This window comes from Gossypium arboreum, chromosome 8, assembly GCF_025698485.1.
Source record: "Gossypium arboreum isolate Shixiya-1 chromosome 8, ASM2569848v2, whole genome shotgun sequence".
In the NCBI taxonomy this organism is placed as follows: Eukaryota; Viridiplantae; Streptophyta; class Magnoliopsida; order Malvales; family Malvaceae; genus Gossypium; species Gossypium arboreum.
In genome coordinates, this window is record NC_069077.1 from 41,354,402 (window position 1) to 41,373,852 (window position 19,451).

Consider the following 19,451-nt stretch of genomic DNA (forward strand, 5'->3'; position numbering starts at 1 on the left):
GGGACACAACACATTTCATGTATTCTTTAGGTGTGCATGATAACTTATCAAATACCCTAATGGTATTCTTGAGCCAGAACTCTGCCCTCTCATGGTCATCATCTATACTAGCTCAGAACTCTTCGGCCCTTGCTTTCGAATTCTATTTAATCTCATAAAATCCATACCTTGGGATGCTACAAGAACAGGTTGAGGAATAGGTAGGGGTGGAGGGGGTTGAGCGTTTGGGTTCATTCGAATGAACTCCGTATACCATACATTCATCATATGGAGGAAGGCTTCCCTAGCCTCTTCTCCTCCTCCCTAACTCACGGTGATAGGCCTACTCTCAACTGGTGCTGCCCTTTGAACGGGAGCCCGCGCATTACTTTCTACATCATCAGCTTCAGCTTGATTGGGATCCATTACTATATGAAAACACAATTTAAAAGGTTATGAGTCACCACCAATTACTATATGAAAACACAATTTAAAAGGTCAAGAGTCGCAACACTATCATAAACCATTTATGGCATGTATAGCTAGACTCGTACACATGCCATGTTAGTCCAAGAATCGACTAAATCGTAGCTTTGATACCACTAAATGCAACATCCCTTACCCGTATCTGACACCGAGAGAGGGTCTGAGGTGTTATCGAATTTAAAGAAAAACATTCATACAAAACCAGGCCATAAAATTTTGCCCAAATTAAAACCATTTATACAGAAGCATATTGTCCCTAATATACGCCCACGAGGCCCAAAACATACATTGAGTGGGGTTTGGGACTAAACTAAGAACTTTTGAAACTTTTGCGACACTTAGAAAATTTTCTTGTTTTGGAGGGTCACACGCCCGTGTGGATTGAGACAAACCCGTGTCCTCAGCCCGTGTAACTTTCTATTTATGATGTCATCAACACAATTAGGGTCACACTGCCAACTCACACGCCCATGTATTTAGGCTATGTGGCGAATTAAATTCAAAAAACCAGGTGCAAACTTTACATGACCTGGGCACACGCCCATGTCCTGAGGCTGTGTCCTTCACACAGCGGAGACACACGGCCGTGTCTCTGCCCATGTGTTTACTACTGGACATTTTGTTTTACCTAATTAGGGTGCAGGGGACACACGGCTAGATCACACTCCAATGGGGCAGACCGTGTGTCACACATGGTTTAGACACATGCCCATGTGCCTATTAGTGTGGACAACTTTAAGGCTATTTTCCAAGCCTTTTGTCACCCTTATTAACACATGCACACTTAAACATCTCAATGACATCCTACATGGCACAAATGAGCATTTACACAGTCATAAACATGGCTCATGCTTATTAACTTCTTATCAATTTATGCTAGCTTAAGACTTCATATTTTATTTAGACCAAGCATACCAAATCACATGCAATATATAACATCAATTTACTTCCATTTTATACATTCATGCCTTAGTTGTTATTATGCCATTTACTCACAATTCCATCATAGTTGTTATTATGCCATTTACTCACAATTCCATCATCAAACATCCATGACCATATTCACAATTCATCCATGCCAAATGCATTTAACCACATCACGAGTGAACATAGCACATGCATGCATATATGAATAGGATTACATCTCCATAATTAATATAGGCCATATCTCATGGCCATATACAAAATGAATCATCAAATCATTATAAGCCAACACATTTGGCAACCAATATGACATAAACAAAAAGACCAAGTCCCTATACATGCCATACTCAAAATACTTGAATTCACTATACCCAAAAGATTAGTTTGATAGTGTGAATCGAGCTCCGACATTCTTTGATCCCCGAGCTAGCTTGGCGATACTATAAGAAAATGGAAAAGAGAGGGGAGTAAGCATAAAGCTTAGTTAGTTCACATGCAAATAAATAGCAACATAAGCATGAATATTATACAATTAACATTACATAATTTACATATATGTCATCATAGTTACATAGGCATAACTTACTCATTCTCAATCTTACCAAAAGTTCATCATATACCGAGCTCATTCATATGAGTTTTTCATACATACCTATACCAACCCGTAACACATTTTCATATTTCCTCATCATTGACTTACTTGTTGCATATCTCACTGGTTTACCTATTGAACACTTGAAATATTATCGGATACACGGAAAGTTTGCAAATAAGTGCAACATACGTAGCCAATGCTACCTCATATCTCATATCACACATTTCTCACTCTTGAGCTAATCACAAGCCTACTCACATAAGCTGGCAGTCAGGATGTAACTACAAGAGCTGCTCACACAAGCTGACAGGTACCTGCAACACATGCCGGGCTACCCAGCTGCCGGTAGGACGTACATGACTAGCACCTGTATTCACATAGTCACATATACACATAATCTCACGAGCTCATAATCACATAGTACCTAGTGACATGTCACTTGTATCCTATTCTATTCCTAAGGTTCAAACGGGTTTCTCGATGTCATATATTTGTCAAACTCGTTCACAATGTCATACTCAAAGACTATAACGTCATTCATACACTCATCATAACAATTAAACATAGAGAATAAGACATTAATAAAACATTAAAACATGATATAATATTGCATTATTTACACATGAACTTACCTCGATACCAAAATATGGCTAATTATTCGATTTAGTCCACAACCTTGTTCTTTCCTCGGTTTAGGTCCGGACTCCATTTTTCTTGATCTAGAATAGAAAATTTCACTTATTTAATTATCACATTGTTCAAAACTATCTATAAATTATACTTTGGCAAAATTAAAATTTTACCCCTAAACTTTCACATATTTACAAATTAGTCCTTAGGCTCGTAAAATGAAATGTACTTATTTTCTTTGTTACCCAAGCCTAGCTGAACTTATAACATCCTCATAGCAGCCCACATTTCTCATCAAATCATACATCTTACTAATCATTTTACAAACTTTACAAATAAGTCATTTCTAGGTGTTTTCATGAAAACCACTTAGTAAAAGATGATTATCATACATCAAACTTTCATATTCCTCCATTAAACATCAAAATACATGCATGTAACATATGAGTCAATTTTTAAACATGTACCCTAACTCAAAATAAGGCAAGAAATAGGTAGATCATGCTTCAAGGATCTCAAAAACATAAAGAACATTAAAAACGGGGCTAGGGTGTACTTACAATCGAGCTTGAAAGTTGAAGAAAAACCTAATTATGGCTCTTGTAATTTTCGGCACACACTTGAAGAAGATGAGCAAATTTTTCTTCATCTTTCCCTTTTTATTTTATCAACCAAATGACCAAAATGCCCTTTAATGCCTTTCTTTCAAATTTTCCTAACTATGTCCATTTTTGTCCATTCTTTCAAATAATCCATGGCAATTTCATGCTTAAAGCTTCTAGAACTCACATTTTGCAACTTTTGAAATTTATTCCTAAAAGTTAAGTTGGACACTTATTCACCAAATTTCTTCCTGAAATTTTCACACAAGCATGCAATCATATCATAAACCCCATAATAATCATAAAGTAATTATTTCTACATCGAATTTGTGGTCTTGAAACCACTATCCCGACTTGGCCCTAATTCAGGATGTTACACTTAGTCTTTTTCTTTCTAAAGAAGTGGTTAGTTTATTCATGCTTGTGATGTTTTATTTTGTAGAAATTAAATCCTAATTACGAAAGAAATAAATTCCTAAAGACATAAAAATAATTAAATAAATAACAAAGCAAGAATCCCCTTAAAAATTTAACATAAAAATTGAAAAGTTAAACAAAACAAATGAAACTTAAAAATTTTAAATCTTAATTAGAAAATTTCTTCTTAACAAATTACATTAAATTAATCCCCAGGAAAAGTTGGAGGGGTCACAGCGGTCCCGCTTAAGTTCTAATCTCCTTAAATAGAATTAATTAAATGGAATAAGTTAAGAAAATAAACTCTAATTATTTATTTATTTACAAAACAGGTTCATGAAAAATCAAAGGTCTGTTAATTTGAACGAGGATTCAACGCACTCAACTTCACCATCCCAATAGTTTTTGAGATGTTGGCCATTAACTTTAAACATACCTCCGTAATTGTTGTATAATTCAATAGCTTCATAAGGATAAACTCAGCAGATGGTATAGGGTCCTTTCCATCGGGATTAAGCTTTTAGGAAATAACTTCAACCTTGAATTAAACAACAAAACCTTCTAACCTTTTTTAAACTTGCGAAGTTGTATATGACTATCATGCCAACTCTTTGATCTTTCTTTACACATTTTGGCATTTTCATAGGAAAACAACCTCAGCTCTTCCAACTCATCAAGTTGTAACATCCTCTCTCACTGACTTGCTTAAGATCAAAGTTCAACTGCTTTAAAGCCCAGTGAGCTATATTCTCCAACTCTAATGGCAGATGACATGCGTTTCCAAAGACTAACCGATAAGGATTCATTCCTAACGGTGTCTTAAATGTTGTTCGATATGCCCATAATGCATCATCGAGCCTTCGAGACCAGTCTTTTCTGTAAGGGCATACTACCCTTTCAAAGATACCTTTGATTTTATTGTTCACTCTTTCAACTTGCCCATTAGACTGGGGGTGATAGGTAGTAGCAATCTTCTGCTTCATATCAAATTTTTCAAGCAACACTTAAGTCATTTGTTCAAAAAGTGAGAACCTTCATCACTAATAATAGCTATTAGTGTCCTAAATCGTGTAAACACATGTTTATGTAGGAAACGCATGACTACATTAGCATCATTTGTAGGGTATGCTTCAACTTCAACCCACTTGGATACATAGTTCACATCAACTAAGATGTATTTGTTCCCAAATGAAGAAGGAAACTGACCTAAGAAGTCAGTGCCTCATACGTCGAATAATTCAATCTCCAAAATGTTTGTTAAGGGCGTTTCATTCCTCCTTGATATATTTTTGATCCTTTGGCATTTATTATAGTTTTGCACATAAGCGTAAGCATCTTTGAATAGTGTAGGCCAAAAGAAACCTGCTTAAAAAATTTTTGCTGCAGTTCAAGAACCACCAAAGTGTCCCCCACTTAGAGAGGAATGACAATGATACAAGATCTCAGCAATCTCACTTTCAGCTACACACTTGCGGATTATATTATCTACACACTGTTTAAACAAAAATGGATTCTCCCAAAAATAATACTGACTATCATAAAGGAATTTTTTCCTTTGTTAGTATGTCATTTCTCAAGGAATTATTCCACATACAAGATAATTGGCAAAATCAGCAAACCAAGGTGTTTCATGAATTTGACTTACCTCAAATAATTGTTCATCTGGGAAATTCTCGTTGATAGGCACACATGATCGAGTTACCTTATCTTGCTCCAACCTCGACAGATGACCAGCTTTTGATTTTTGACACCTTTTTGTCTTGGATCTCAAGGTCAAATTCTTGGAGTAAAAGTATCTAACGAATTAGTCTTGGTTATCTTTCTTCGTGAGTAAATATTTGTATCACCCCTAACTTATATCTGTCGCTAGATTAGGGTTACGAGGCCTTACGAAACATAAGCATAGTTCATCACAGTCACTTATTACAAATCATGCACAATATTATATCAACTTCTTTATAATAATTTTGTACTCAATTAGCAACCAATCACTCATTATATAAGTTAAGTTTACATATACAAAACACATAAACAATAAAAATCGAATATACATTATTAATCATATTACAAAAATAATTTATGCTATAAAATTTAACAATATCAATATCAATATCATTATCAATTAATCAAATATAATCATGTGCATTACTAATTCATGTGTAATCCACTATAATATCTTTAATCGTTTTCAAACATCAAAGACATTTCATAGCATACTTAATCTGAGCGCTCAAAAACCAATCCAAATCAATATGCCTAGCCATTTTAACTTATCACAAGACTATGCGCATAAGACCATATTAATTTAAACCATATAGTTCTCAACTTACATTATTCATACATTTGCATTACTTAACCAAACAAAAACCAATATGATTTTTACCAATTCTAACACATATACTAATCATGCTTTAGAAGTTAAACATATCAACAATATTTATTTAATCATTTTACTAATCTCATTAACATAAAACATATCATATCGCATATACTTTATATTTCTATTGGCCGAACATATTAACTAAATAACATGGCATTTGAATACTTAAAATAAACATTAATCATAATTCATTTTCATGTAATCAACATACAACAATACATTCATTTGTAAGCTTTCCTACATGCCCATATTAGCCTAAGTTGAACTATACCTCATGCTTAACAAAGCAAAATTTCACAATTACATATAATCATATCTAAATGACCGAATTTCACTTGCAACGTAATCAATTCATACATTGCTCACTCGACTAACATTAATAATTTTCCATATAATTTAACCAAATCAAAACATGCCAATTCCATATGCTATAAATCATGCCAAAATTTCATATACACAACTAAATCAATTTATATATATATATTGGGTCATTTAATATGACTTCCATATAACAATAAAATCATATCCATTCTAGCCATCATAAACCGAACATAGATAGTAAAATATCATAGCTAAACTCACATTCATCAAATAAACCTTTTTGCCAAAATAAACTTATCCATAATCAAACTTACTAAACCTCAATATTAAATAACATATCAACTTCACTTTCTCTATATGCCATAACCAACTTTACCTTAATACCAACTCACATAACAAAACCTTAACAAAGCATATCAACCAAGTTCACTTATATTTATCTATGTATAAACCATAGCCGAATCACCAAAACCACAACCAAACATAGCCATAATTTGATCAAACCTTGACACCGAACTTGACAAAATAAACAAGCCATTTTTTCATGGCTTATATATATACACATACCAAAATCAAACATATCCAAATATAATCTAGCCTATACATGCCATAGGTTCAAATTTCAGCTTATAAAGTACCGAAAAAAATCGATAGTATGATAAACTTCACTGACGATCCCTGATCTTGTAACATGACTCCAAAAACTATAAAACAAAGGCAAACATACACACAGAAAGTAAGCTATCATAGCTTAGTAAGTTATAAGCAAATTAATGACATTTATAATTCAATACAACAAAATTGAATTTTGCTATTATGTTCGTATACAATTTCAATCTTGTAATTACATTTATCAAACATATAAGTATGCCACAAATTCAAATTGGCTGAATGCACTTATAGATAATAACATAATTAATTTTTCACTTCTAAGATTGTAACGCCCAAAATTTTGGGCCTAGAAATATTAGGTCTTGAGTGTGGGAACAGTTAGGAAGCTGCTCATAAATATTTAGTTATGCAAGAAAGTGACACAATTGTGCATCTGTTTCAGTGGTTAAGTGTGCTAGGAAGTGTCTGAGAAATCTTGGGTTTAAGCCTGAGCAAGTGCAAAAAGTTTTGTTTTTAAAGGAATAAGTATTGTCTCTAGGCAGTAGGCTTTTAAGTAAATAAAGGAAGAACATGACAGAAAAGAGCTTGCTGGCCCAGGGGATAAGTGGTGTGTTGCTATTGTCTGAGGCTTGAAGTTTGAGTCCTGGTTTGTGCAATGGGGGTTTTATTTTGCTGCCTATGCCATGTGGGTAGTAGAGTTTGATCGAAATACTGCAGAGTTGTAGTGGAATTTGAATTGGATGGTTGAGAGATTTGAGGAGTGGATTAAGGGTTGCTGGATGGTTTTAAGGGATTTAAGGAGAAAAAGGTGGGATTTTGAATGGAGTTGGAGTGTTAGGGCTGAATGGAGACTCTTACCTTCGGGGATTTCAGCTTCGTTGGGCATTTTCTCTCTATTTTTGATTTTTTTGATTGTTTTCTCTCTTCTTGGGGGCCGAATATTGCTATAGACTATTCAGGTATCTTCTTGTTTTTCTTTTGTTTTTGCTTATTCTGAGTGTGCACTTCCCTAGAGTTTTCTTATTGATTGTTTGGCTCTCCTCTGGTAGTTGTTCTCTTAGTTTTAGCCTTGAGCGAATACTCCATTTTCCCTATTCTCTTTCTCCCAATTCCTTTTCTTTCTTCCTCTTGTTGTTGGTTGAATACTCCACATCTCCTCCTCTTGTTCTTTTGGTTTCGGAACTTTCATTTCATCAATCGATTTGAGTGTACGATTGCTTTCTTTCTTTTTCTTCTCACCTTCTCTCTCTATTGGTTTTGCTTTGGCCAAATGTTACTCATTCTCTTACCCTCACTATGCCGACTTTTCCTTCAATACTCTCTGTCGATGTTGTAGTCAATACAACTCCTCTCCTCGTTTGTTGGTTATCATCTACTTCACAATTCTTAGCACTTTTTTGGTAAGTATTCGGCTCTTCACTACTCTATTATTGGATGTATTTTGTTTAAAGGGTTGTATATGGTTTAGATTTGGAATCGACTGAGGGACTAGAGATTGTTATTGACGTAATAGAAAATAGGGAATCTTCTGTTATTGGATTGACGGTATGATTTGTTCTAGTGGAGGTTGAATATTTTGTTGGGTTTGGATGAATTAGACTGTATAGTGATTAATTGAATGGTAACTTGATCCATTATAGGTACTTGGTGTGCTAACCCGAATTAGGGCCTAATCGGAATAGTGCTTTCGGGACCACAAAATTTGAGACAGAAATAATTATTTTATGATTATTTTGAGGTCTGTGATATGATTTCATGATTGTGTGAAAATTTCATGAAGAAATTCTATGCATAACGTGCTTAATTTGAAGTTAGGGACTAAATTGAATAAGTTGCAAAACTTGCATTTTAGAATTTTCTAGTATGAAATTGCTTTGAAATATTAATTAGGAGGTCTTAAATAGCAATTTTTGACCAATTTCTAAGTTTATGGACAAAAATTGGACATGGATGAAATTTTTGAAAGTTTAGTAAGCAAGGGCATTTTGGTCATTTGGATATTAAATGAAATAAAATGGGAAAAATAACACAAAAATGATCATGTTCTCCATAAGTTGCTGCTGAATTTTGCTCTCCACCATAGCTAGGGTTTCAACACTTTTAATCCTTGATTGAAAGTGTTTTCTATGCCTGTTTTCAATGTTCTTTACATTTTTTAAATTCTCGTAGCTCGGTTTACCTATTTCTACCAATATTTTGAGCTAGGGTTTATATTTAAAATTTTACCCATGGATGATATGTATGAATTTTGATTTTTTATGGTAGAATATGAAGTTTGAGATTGTGTTAAACAACTTTTACTAAGTGATTTTTCGTAAAAACGAGTAAAATGACATAATCGGTAAAAATACCTAATATTCATAAGTACATGTTAGAGTATGAATTTGATGTTTCTATAGAAGGGAAAAATGATCAGCATGTCATAAAACATAAGAAAATAGGATGAGGTTTAATTTACGAGCCTTGAGGAAAAAGTGTAAATATGTGAAAGTTTAGGGGCAAAATGGTAATTTTTCCAAAGTTCGTACTAGGGGCTGTTTTGATGAATTTGTGTATTAAATAAATTAATTTGGTATTATAGATCAAGAGAAAAGAGATTCAAGTCGAGATCGGGGGAAAAATAAAGTTTACGAGGAATAGGCTCGCCTATTCTCATTTAGTATCGATGTAAGTTCATATGTAAATATTGTAATATAACCGTTATTTTAAATCATTTAATGCTACTTATACGATATTATGATTGTTATCATGCAATTCTATTCTTTGTGGTCATTGTTGGACAACATGCAAAAATTTTATGAATTATGTGAAAAATGTGAAAGACTACCGAAGTATCGTCATTAGTATTCCAAGGAGAATGGTAAAGGAGTATGAACGAGGAAAGCCTCGTTGAACCTTAGGAATAGATTAGGATATTTGGGCATCCGAGCTCATTGAGTTGAGTCTGAGTTCACTTATGGATGCGAATATCTGAGCTCGTTGAGTTGAGTTTGAGTTCGTGAGATGTAACTAGGCATTCGAGCTCGTTGAGTTGAGTCCGAGTTCACTTATGGATGTGAACTCCCGAGCTCGTTGAGTTGAGTTCGAGTTCACTTATGGGCAGGTTACATGGTAGCTTGGCTACATATGTGGCACTTATGTGCAAACTTTCCATGTATCCGAGTTATATTCCGATGTGTTCAATGGGTAAAATTCTAGTGAAATGGAAGAATACTCAAGATGCAAGTGACGTATTGGTAAGTGTTGTGGAATGGGTACTTTAGATAGGTATGTACTTAACCCTTGGGTTGAGACTTGATACGACAACAATAATATGGTAAGATGATGAATGATGAATAGAAATGTGATATACGTTTTGGCGATATTATGCTAATGTTGGTTGGTATAATTGCTTTGTTAAGTTATTTGTTATTTGCATGTGGACTTACTAAGCATCTATGCATACTCCCTCCTTTTCATTCTTTATAGTTTTGACAAGTCAATTTGGAGATCGGGACGGTCGGAGGCACGCTTACACTATCACTGGACAATCGCGGTATAATGACTTATAATTTTGGAAATATGGCATGTATAGCATTCCAATCATTTTGTGTGTATAATCTTATGATATGGCCCATGGATGGAATGGAAATGTTTTAGAATGATTAGATGTTGGACTGGATAATCAAGTTTATATATGATAACATGTATGCTTTATGTCTTAACTAAACCATGAAAATCCTTGGAAAGGTAAAATTTGCCACAAAACAGAATCAGACAACAGTAGTGATGTGAATTTTAAAAATCACTAAAAATGGTAGAAATGGAATTAAATGATGAATAAGTTATGAAATCTAAGCTTAATGAGTCTATTTTCATATGGAAGAAACAAAACAGGTAAATGAGCTATATGTTATGAGATATTTAAGTTTTAGTGGAACAGGGTCAGAACGATCTCTGAATCCCCTCTTTTGACTTTAAAACTTCACCATAAATTGTAAAAAAATAATTAGGAGTTTTACCTTACATTTATGAAATCCTTATTGAGTCTAGTTTTATTATAAACAAACTACATGGTCATTGAAAGTCTGTACATGGAGATATATGATTTGAAATACATAGGGGTTAGAGTAGCCGAACCCTGAAATAGGGGAGATTTTAACTAATAAACTATACTAATTTTCCTGACCAAAAAATTCTATAAAAAAATTAGTAAGTAGATATATGAGTCTAGTTTTAGAGAAAATTTACAGAATTGTATTTCAAGTTTCGTAACTAGAGATATGGATTTTTTAGCAACTGTGATGCAATTAGCCAGCTTGTCTGGAAATTCTAAAATAAATTGTTTGAGCTGTTTAATTAATGAATTAAGTCTGTTAACACCTCGTGCTCGACTCCGGCGACGGTCCTGGGTATGGGTTCGTTACATTTGGACTGCTAGCATGTAGTAGGGCGGTAGAAAAGATAGTTATCACACTGCCCTTTATCATAAAACGGAAAAAGCCAAAAAATGTGACTAATAATGCCACATGGGCGTGCGCACACTCGTGTGGTAATCCGAATGCATAAACGTGGGCATCTGATCATGGAGGCCACCATGAGTGATTTCATGGTCTTAGGCTGTTTTGGGCCACATTGGGCCGAAATAGGCCTTGTGGGCCCCACAGCTCGTGAGCCCCACACGGGTTAACCACACGTACGTGTGGAGATTATTAGGCTTGGCTGTGTAGTTCACACAGCCAAAGCCATTTTTGGGCTTAGTGGGCCACCCGAGTGTGTAGGCCCACATGGGCCCGTATAATGGGCCTTGGGCCCATTTTCATTGTATGACTGTTAAGGTTGCACGGGTCACCCAAGACGACTGAAAACCTACTGTTGGGTCAGTAAGTGTACCTAGACCCTCTTTATGGTAAAATGAATATATTGTCCTTGTGTGGTAAAATGACTATTTTACCCTTATGTGGTAAATTGACTATTTTACCGTTATGTGCTAAGATGACTGTTTTGCCCTATGTGATGTATGTTTATATTTTAGCATGTTATTTGTAACTGTATTGAGTACATGTATAATATTATGATATGACATGGCACGTTGCATGATGCATTGCATGGGGGTGAGTTTATATATGATCGAAGGAAGTGTACTGTACTGGTAGCTGTACTACAAATCACTGATGGCTCTAAGCCTATTATACTAGTAGCTCTACTGTAAATACTGATTAGTGTCGCAACTGGTGCTATATTTTTGGTGTATAGGGATGGGTGGGTTGATTTTATCCCTACGTGATGTGTAGGGCTGGACAGAGATGGAGTGTAGAGGCTGGATGGTAGGACTTGCATACTGTTTATTGTTTTTGCACTGTTTACTGTTACTACAAAAGGCCAAGACCCAAACATATGGCTGTTTCTGTATTGAGATGGGCTAAAGCCCAAAATTGCCACTATTACTAAAAAGGGCTTAGGCCCAGACTGTATTTTCTCACTATATGTTTGACTGTTTGCTTATTAAGGGATTACACACTGAGTTTTTGTAAACTCACCCTTCTGCATATCTGTGTAAGTAATTCTTAGGTGGATCGATGCTACAGAGACTCGAAGGTGGCTACACAATAGCTTATGCTCTCATATCTAGCTTTTAATTTATACGTAGTTTAATTTGGATATTTTTATGTAATAAGGCCTCTCTGGATTTTATTTTTAATATGGGGATTTATATTTGTTTTGCTTTAATACTGCTAGCAGTAAGAAAAACATGCTTGTTTTCAAAAAGACAAATGTTTTCAAAAATACCATGAATACGTAAACGGTTTTAAGTGCTACCACAAGAAAACAACATTTTACAAGTAGGACGCAGCTGTTTTAAAAAGTTTCCGCTACAAACGAAATTTTGAAATTAATAACGTTTTAAAGTAAACACTTTTGATAGTGACACGAGTTTTAAAATCATCTTTTAGATCACACAAAGAGGCTTAATAAAGATTGGGCTTTTTAAACAATATTACGCTTTATGAAAAACACTTCAATGTGACATCACTAGATTCAGCCATAACGTCTAGGATGAGTTTAGGGTGTTACAAAGATCACATATATTTTCACTTGTGTCATATTGAATTTGTATCACATACCAGATAGCAAACTTACCTTAATTTCAAATACGAAATTAACTATCACATACCTAATCACTTTAGCTCGATTACACATTTGATCACAACTTATCATTGCCTATTGAACCATTCAGAATTGAATAGGATACTGAGATAATCACACATATCGTACAATGCCAACGTCCCAGACGTGGTCTTACATGTAATCACATATATCAGAATCACATATCGATGCCAACGTATTAAATGTGGTATTACTCGTACACATATATAGGAATCACATATCGATGACAACGTATTAAACGTGGTCTTACTCTCACACATATATCGGAATTACATATCGATGCCAACGTATTAAACATGGTCTTACTTGCACACATATATTGATGCCATGGTCTTACTCGCACATCACATATCGGAATCCTATGTCATGACATATATATCCTATCTATTCCTATGCCTCATACGGGGCTTTCGAATATGGTAACTTGATAGAATCGAACTCGTAACCATTGCTCTCAAACTTATATCATTTCGGTACATTCTCAAGAAATTATAACAATTCAATTTAGCATTTATAATATACATATATTGAAATTTACAACATCTATTTGCCTATAAACTTACCTTGGACAACAGTAATCGGAACAGGATGACTATTCGACAACTTTGGTTTTCCCCCAATCCAGATCCGATTTCTTTAGTTCTTGATCTAAACATATTCCAATTAAACTTATTCAAATATAATTTCATTCAATTTAGTCCAAGAACACATAAATGGGCAAATACCATTTTACTCTGACATTTTACACTTTTTACAATTTAGTCCAAATTGCACAAAACACAAAACATGCAAAATTTTGCACACACCATGCTTATTAAACATGGTCTTACTTGCACACATATATTGATGCCATGGTCTTACTCGCACATCACATATCGGAATCCTATGTCATGACATATATATCCTATCTATTCCTATGCCTCATACGGGGCTTTCGAATGTGGTAACTTGATAGAATCGAACTCGTAACCATTGCTCTCAAACTTATATCATTTCGGTACATTCTCAAGAAATTATAACAATTCAATTTAGCATTTATAATATACATATATTGAAATTTACAACATCTATTTGCCTATAAACTTACCTTGGACAACAGTAATCGGAACGGGATGACTATTCGACAACTTTGGTTTTCCCCCAATCCAGATCTGATTTCTTTAGTTCTTGATCTAAACATATTCCAATTAAACTTATTCAAATATAATTTCATTCAATTTAGTCCAAGAACACATAAATGGGCAAATACCATTTTACTCTGACATTTTACACTTTTTACAATTTAGTCCAAATTGCACAAAACACAAAACATGCAAAATTTTGCACACACCATGCTTAGGCCAAATCTTCCTTATGCTCATACAAGTCCATACATTTCCTTTATTTCACAATTTAGTGCCTTAATTTATTATTTTTGCGATTTAGTCCTAATTACTCAAAATCATCAAAAATTCCAATACAAAACATTTTAATCCAAAACATATCTTTCATAATTCATCAACTAAAATCACAAAGCTCAATTATTCTTCAACGATAGAACTCCAAGTATTCATCAAAATTAGAAATTCAAACATGGGTTTTGTACATTACACTGCAACGATCTCAAAAACGTAAAAATTATCAAAAACTGAGCTAGTTACATACCTTAATCAAGCTTAACAATGGCCGAAACTATTTTCTTTTAACATTCGATCATGGAAAAAATAAAAGACAAATGCATGAAGTATTATTATATGTTTTATTATAGTAACATATTTTCTATTTACAAATTTAACCTTTAAACTAAAATTTTAAACCATTATAAGTCATGGTTATAACCGTCCAACACTTAAACAATGGTAATATTGAAAGATAAATACTTCATATTATAAAGAAGACAACAATTAGGCACTTTCACATTTAACCATCAAATTTTCATTTTACGCGATTAAGCCCATTTATTAAATCGGACACTCAAACGATAAAATTAAAACACGAAAATTTCACGGATATTAATTAACTCATAATAAACACATAAAATATTTTTTAAAATATTTTCTGACTCAAATTCGTGGTTCTAAAACCACCATTCTGAATAGGGTCTAAATCGGGCTGTTACAGTATTAATGGCCACATGGTCAGTAAATACTGTAACTTTGGTACCTATAAGATATGAGAAGAATTTGTCAAAAGTAAAAACTATAGCAAAGAGTTCCTTTTCAGTTACCATATAATTGAGTTGGGCTCCCGTCAAAGTTTTGCATGCATAGTAAATAGGGTGAAACAGTTTGTTTCTTTGTTGATCCATTACAGCTCCAATGACATAATCACTTGCATCGGACATCAACTCAAACGGTGAGCTCTAGTCAAGTGTAACAATTATTGGGGCTAAGATTAACCCATTTTTTAGATCTTCAGAAGCTTCCAAACATGCTTTGTTGAAATCAAACTCTATATCTTTGTCTAACAACAAACACAATGATTTAGAAATTTTTGAGAAATGGTGGTAATCTTTCAATTATGTCCACCTTTTCTTTATCGACTTAAATTCCTCTTTTTGAGATTTTATGCCTTAAGACAATCCCTTCTTTAACCATAAAATGGCATATCTCCCAATTAAGGACAAGATTTGTCTCTTTGCATCTCTTCAGTACCTTAGTCAAATTACTCAAACAAATATCATAAGTGTTACCTAAAATAAAAAAATCATCCATCAAAACCTCAACAAAATTTTCAACCATATCAGCGAATATTCCATCATGCATCGTTGAAATGTTGCAAGTGCATTGCATAAACCAAAAGGCATTCGCCTAAAAGCAAATGTACTGGATGGACAAGTAAAGGTTGTTTTATGTTGGTCCTCTAAAGCTACAACTATTTGGTTATATCTCGAATAGCCATCTAAAAAACAATATAATTCATTACCTGCCAGTTGATCTAACATCTGATCCATAAAAAGCAACGGAAAATGGTCCTTCCGAGTGGCTTTATTCAACTTCTTGTAATCAATACAAATTCTCTAACCAGTAATAGTTCTCATTGGAATCAACTCGTTAAGCTCATTTTCAACAATCGTGATTCCACCTTTCTTCGGCACACACTGCACGGGACTTACCCACGAACTATTTGAAATAGGATAGATAATTCCTGCATCTAACCATTTGATCACTTCCTTTCTCACAACTTCTTTCATAATAGGATTAAGCCTCCTTTGCCCATCAATTCGAGCTATTTCACCTTCTTCTAAAATAATTTTATGCATGCAAAAATAAAGACTTATACCTCAAATATCAACTATGGTCCAACCAATTGCTTTCTTAAATTTCTTTAGAATAGCAATTAGTTGCTCCTCTTGATCTTTCATCAGTTCTACTGAAATTATCACAAGCAAAGTGGAACAGTCACCTAAATAAAAATATTTCAAATGGGAAGGAAGTACCTTTAGTTCGAGTTTAGGTGCTTCTTCAATTGACAACTTGGGTTGTACAAATTCTCTGACTTCTAACTCCAATGATTCAAACCATGTGGATTGAATAAAATTTCTCAGATTGGCTTCCATCAAAGCCATGTTTTCTTCACCTTTTTCATCCACCAAATGTTCAAGATTTAAGGTTTTCTCTAATGGATCTTCTTCAAATTTTCTTTCCATAGAATCCAAGGTTTCTATCTCTTCCATAACTAAACACTCTTCAGTTGGATTGGGAAATTTCATCGCTTTAAGAAAGTTAAAGGTTACCTGATCGTCTTGAACTCGCATGGTGAGTTCACCTTTCTATACATCAATTAATGTTCTTCCCGTGGCTAAGAAAGGTCTCCTAAAGATGATCAGTACTTCCTTATCTGCTTCAAAATCTAAGACAATGAAATCAACAGGAAAAATAAATTATCGACTCATACCAAAACATCCTCGGTCTTTCCCTCGGGATATGCTAAAGATCGATTGCTAGCTGAAGCGTCACAGTTGTAGGTCTTACTTCACCTATCCCTAGCATTTTGAAAATATACTTAGGAATCAAGCTGATACTCGCTCCTAAATTACACAAAGCTTTACCACAGTAAGATTCACCAATGTTACAGGTATATAAAGCTTCCTGGGTCTTTCAATTTCGGTGGCAGTTTGTTCAACAAGAATGCACTGCACTCCTTTGTCAAGGCAAATGTCTCATCCTCACTCAGTTGTTTCTTCTTGGACAATATATCCTTCATAAACTTCACATAATGTGGAATTTGTTCTAAAGCCTCCACCAATGGAATATTGATGTGTAACTGCTTCAGAACATCCAAAAACTTCTTGAATTGCAGCTCTTGTTTCTGCTTGTGTTGCTGCAGTCTTTGCAGATATGGAGGTGATGGAACTTTTGATTGAATTGCATAAATCTTTTGAGTAGGTAAATTTGCATCCAAAGAAGATGTTAAAGTATCTGAATTCACTAAGTTAGGATTTTCATAGTCAATCTTTGCAGATTCTGACTCTTTTGGTGTAAGAATTTCAATAGTTGGTTGATTCTTCTCAACGGGCTTATCTTCGACATCAATCCATCGGGGTTCTAGAATTTTACCACTTCGCAATGCCACTGCCTAGATATGTTCTTTACCCAAATTTCTTGGATTCTCAATATTGCTTGGCAAGGTCTATTACGAAGCTCCGTAGCTAACTGACCTATTTAGTTTTCCAAATTTTTCAATGTTGCTGCTCAGCTTTGGATCAAAATGCCATTATTTGCCATGTATGCTTTCAACAAGTTCTCCAAACTATTTGATGCCTTAGCTTGAGGTGGTTTTGGATCTTGCTAATTAAACCCTTGAGATTAGTTGGGTCTATGCTGTAATAAGTTGTTGTTCGGTCCATTTCATTAGTTGCTCCAAGAAAAATTAGGATGATTATGCCATGAAGGATTGTAGAAGTTGGACTGGGGTCCTTGTCCACTCTTATTTCGATGTTGGTTCCCCAAATAGTATGTTGACTCGAGATTTGATGGACAATTCTCAAAAGAATGACCTTCCCTACCGTACACATAGAAAACTAATTCAAACAGACTTGGTGGCAAAGCTGCAAAATTATTAGCACAATTAGTAATAAATTGTTTTAATATAGAGGAATAGACGACACTTGAGCTAATAACGAAGTGAGGGCATCAATTTCATGAACTATGGCTACACATTATCTTGAAACTGCTTGATTTGTTGGCTATCGGTAGCTATTACTCGCAATCCTCTCAATGATCTCATAAGCCTCATTATAAGACTTAGACAAAATTGCACCATTCAAAGAATCATCTACCATCAATCTTGTATGTGCACTGAGACGATTATAGAATGTCTCCAACTTGATACAATGAGGAATCCCATGATAAGGATACTTACGAAGTAACTCCTTGAATCACTCCCAAGCCTCAAATAAAAACTCCTCATCCAATTGTTGGAAAGTTATGATCTTGTTCCTCAACTTAGCATTTTTGCTTGGCGGGAAATACTTAACCAAAAATCTCTCTGCTATTTCTTGCCATGTAGATAGGGAACTTGGTGGCAATGAATTAAGCCATGCTTGTGCTCGATCTCGCAACAAGTACGGAAACAACTTCAACCTCAATGCGTCTTCAGTCACACCGGCTATCTTGAATGAATAACTCACCTACATAAACAATCAAAGGTGGAGATGTGGATCTTTCGTGGGCATACCACTAAATTAGCCCAATGTTTGGAGCATTTGAAATATCACTGGTTTCAATTCAAATTGGGTTGCCTCAATATCTGGCCTTCTAATTCATGGTTTTAACTCACTGAAAAGTGGCACAACATATTGTCTGATGCATCGATCCCTATCATCGGAAATGAGGATGGGCATTCGTACACGATCGGCTTTATTACCTTGGTCTTGATTCTGATTTCCAAGGTCCATCTCGACTTGTCTTTAAGTTGTTCGTTCAAGTCTTCTTCATCTAAAAGTTTCCTCAATTTCAGGGTCTACAAGGAGTAAATATCTGAAAAGAAAATTACAATATTAAAAAGAATAAGTTAGTAATGTTAGAAATAAACCAAATAGGAATTAAATAATTTCACAACAAAAATGACTATGGCAATAGTTAACAATCCCCGATAGCGAGGCCAAAAACTTGTAAAGCGTAGGTTTGTGTAAGTGTACACAGTCATTACCAAGTAATAAGTAAGTATCAAGTTATCATCTCCACAAGGATTGTATTTGTGTTAAATCACTTAATTGTAAAATTATATTAACAACTTGGTAAATAAAAACACAATATGATTGAGAAGTGATGATTAAAATTAAATATATTAAACTAAATGCAATAATCCCCAATGCAAATTATCCTAAATATGCAAACTATATGAATGAAATAGATTTTAGCAAAATTAAACACAA

The 19,451-nt window shown here is 34.3% G+C and overlaps 1 non-coding gene across 1 annotated transcript; it reads left to right on the plus strand.

The window, feature by feature from the left end:
• Window positions 1-18,414: 18,414 nt before the first annotated feature.
• LOC128280305 (small nucleolar RNA R71) lies at window positions 18,415-18,521 on the plus strand. The gene has a single exon (XR_008270485.1). It is a non-coding gene; the product is annotated as a small nucleolar RNA R71 (small nucleolar RNA).
• The last annotated feature ends 930 nt before the right edge of the window (window positions 18,522-19,451 follow it).